Source organism: Ascaphus truei, chromosome 12 (genome assembly GCF_040206685.1).
Source record: "Ascaphus truei isolate aAscTru1 chromosome 12, aAscTru1.hap1, whole genome shotgun sequence".
NCBI classification, from domain to species: Eukaryota; Metazoa; Chordata; class Amphibia; order Anura; family Ascaphidae; genus Ascaphus; species Ascaphus truei.
The window spans coordinates 15,520,534-15,523,989 of NC_134494.1; the positions used below are offsets into that span (position 1 = coordinate 15,520,534).

A 3,456-nucleotide genomic window follows, 5' to 3' on the forward strand; every position below is an offset into this window, starting at 1 on the left:
GGAGGCGTTATAGGGAGAGGTTATATGCAGCAATAGGAGGAGTTATAGGGAGCGGTTATATGCAGCAATAGGAGGAGTTATAGGGAGAGCGGTTATATGGAGCAATAGGAGGAGTTATAGGGAGAGGTTATATGGAGCAATAGGAGGCGTTATAGGGAGAGGTTATATGCAGCAATAGGAGGAGTTATAGGGAGCGGTTATATGCAGCAATAGGAGGAGTTATAGGGAGCGGTTATATGCAGCAATAGGAGGAGTTATAGGGAGAGCGGTTATATGGAGCAATAGGAGGAGTTATAGGGAGAGGTTATATGGAGCAATAGGAGGCGTTATAGGGAGAGGTTATATGCAGCAATAGGAGGAGTTATAGGGAGAGGTTATATGGAGAAATAGGAGGAGTTATAGGGAGCGGTTATATGCAGCAATAGGAGGAGTTATAGGGAGCGGTTATATGGAGCAATAGGAGGAGTTATAGGGAGAGGTTATATGCAGCAATAGGAGGAGTTATAGGGAGCGGTTATATGGGGCAATAGGGGGAGTTATAGGGAGAGGTTATATGGAGCAATGGGAGGAGTTATAGGGAGAGGTTATATGCAGCAATAGGAGGAGTTATAGGGAGGGGTTATATGGAGAAATAGGAGGAGTGTTATATGGGGCAATAGGAAGAGTTATAGGGAGAGGTTATATGGAGCAATAGGAAGAGTTATAGGGAGCGGTTATATGCAGCAATAGGAGGAGTTATAGGGAGAGGTTATATGGAGAAATAGGAGGAGTGTTATATGGGGCAATAGGAAGAGTTATAGGGAGAGGTTATATGGAGCAATAGGAGGAGTTATAGGGAGAGGTTATATGGGGCAATAGGAAGAGTTATTAGGGGTGTTTCTGGCCTCTAGCAGTAAAGCGGTTAATCTAGTTATCCGCCATCACTAGTGTTGCTTGGGTAAGTACTTTTACTTTATTGCATTGGGACCTTTAGCCTAACTCCCTCCCAATGTCCCTCCCCCTCTCCCCCCCCATCCATCCTCTTCAGACACTGTCACACACAGGCACATTCGTCACCAGGGTCATCACCCCCCCTCCCCACACACACACACACACACAAACACACACAGCCTCTCTGATTGGTCAAGAGCTTCTTTTTGAATCTTGGGTGTCCGTGGCAACCAGAAGCCCCCTCATTCTGAGAGATGCCCACCCAAGCTCGCCATAGCGATCAACAAGAGGACACAGGCAACGGAGCAGGCTTAAGTCCCCATCAGCAACTGAATGACTATATCTTCCGTTCCCGTACAAACGGACACAGCTTTAAGCAGCTTATATACCATCTGATCAGGTGAGAGGGAGGGGAGCGATTACCTAAACTTCACGCAGGACATTAAAAACTCTGACAATCACCAGAAAGAAAATATATATATATTATCATTTCAATTCTTTTTCAACTTTGCCAATAAATCCCCCTGGCAATTGACGGCGATTTGTGGCGGACGCTTAAAATATGTGTGCCATGAATTTTCTATGAAGTGATTAAGAACGGATCCCTGTGCCTTTAGGATCTATCTGTCTGTCTATCTATCTATCTATCTATCTATCTATCTATCTATCTATCTATCTATCTATCTATCTATCTATCTACAGCTCAACCCCGGTTTAACGCGGATCCGCTTATAGCGCGATGTAAGCGTGGCTCCCAATTTTCGTATTTATGAATACTTTACAACAAGATTATGGCGTTTTATATACTTTATTGTACAATGCATACAATTGTACATTATTTCTAACGCGATCCACTTATAACGCGATGTGATTCTTTGGACCCCAAGCCCAGCGTTATAAGGGGGTTGAGCTGTATCTATCTATCTATAAATATATATATATATATCATAGTAATTATACGGATACAGAGAAGTGCTATTTTTTTTATTTTCACACCCAAAGTATCGTTCTTTCTTTTTTTTTTTGCAAATGTATAATTCTGCTTTCTTGTTAACGGAAGGAGATTTTTTTTAAAAGCCGTTATAGTATAGTATAAATGTTGTTTAAATCTTTCTAAAATATAAACTGAAGAGCTTTCCCCCCCCAATGTTTAATACATGTAACTCATTTAAATTAGTGTCAGTTAAAAATCACCATTTACACTTTGTAAAGCAGCGTCATTTTATATTAGGCTGCGTCCAGGGTGCCTTCTCCCGTGCGGAGGCGCGCGGAGGCTGAGGGAAAGCGGGTGCTTTCCCTGGCCTGGGTCCGGGGGCGTGTCGGGGGCGGGCCAGTGACGTCACGGAGCTGGTTCGCCCTCATTGGGCGAACCGCTCACGTGACCGGCCCTGCGCTCCGGCGAGCGCCAAATCTAAAATTTGTATTAAACCTATGCTTCCGCGCGCTTGCGGGAAGCGTAGGCGAGCCCCTACTAAAGCCGCTCTCATTGCGGCTGTAGGGGCTCACTGGTAAGCACCAGCGCGCCTCAGCACGGCGCGCTTTTTTTATATATATATATATATATATATATATATATATATATATATATATATATATAGCAGTTTAGCCCTCCCGCCCTAAACTCTCCCCATTTTTTTTATTATTTAAAAAGTCTTGACCATGTTGTACATTACCAGAAGGGATTAATCCCTCATTCTAAACTTATTAAAGCAGCAGTTCAGCCAATATCCTACCTGTGTGTGTTTTTTTTTAAAAATAAATCAGTACTGTACTATGAGAAAATACTTGTAGCATTTAAATTTTTTTAAATAAAGAATGTTTTAAAGCTGCAGTTCAGTCTTTTTTTTTTTTTTTTTTTTAATTTATTTTTTTACTTTAATAGCTTCATGTGGGCAATCTCTATTTACCTAAAGAACTGTATAGCTGCAGGTTAATCCGTTCTCCATGTATTAATCGGCGAAATTTTTGTGACATATTAAAAGCTGGCATTTGTTTATAATTTGCCTCCGGCAGTCAGTGGAAGACTCATGAATATTCATGAGTCTCCCAGTGACGTGTGCTCGCTCCCGATCTGCCGCTGTGTGGTGCCCCCTTCTGCCCGATCCCTGTGGCTGTCAGCCTGCGCGAGATGGAGGGGGCTTGTGCCGCCAGTGGGGAGGGGGGAGCGGGAGATGTGTCCCCTTCTGCCCGATCCCTGTGCCTGCCTCCCTGCCCGCGCGCGCAGGAGATGCAGGGGGGTTGCGCTGCCCCTGTGGGCGGTGGGGAAGGGAGGGGGGAGCGGGAGATGTGCCCCCTTCTGCTCCGGTCCCTGTGCCTGCCTCCCTGCCCGCACGGGAGATGCAGGGGGGTTGCGCTGCCCCTGTGGGGGGTGGGGAAGGGAGGGGGTAGCGGGAGATGTGTCCCCTTCTGCTCCGGTCCCTGTGCCTGCCTCCCTGCCCGCACGGGAGATGCAGGGGGGTTGCGCTGCCCCCATGGGGGGTGGGGAAGGGAGGGGTGAGCGGGAGATGTGTCCCCTTCTGCTCCGGT

General features: G+C 46.1%; 1 protein-coding gene across 1 annotated transcript in view; it reads left to right on the top strand.

Moving 5' to 3' along the window:
* The first annotated feature begins 1,186 nt into the window (after positions 1 to 1,186).
* RASSF7 (Ras association domain family member 7) overlaps positions 1,187 to 3,456 on the top strand; it is a 61,920-nt gene continuing 59,650 nt past the window's right edge. The window contains exon 1 of the mRNA XM_075566794.1: positions 1,187 to 1,330. The gene's annotated coding sequence lies outside the window, so the exon portion shown is untranslated. The remainder of the gene's footprint in view (positions 1,331 to 3,456) is intronic.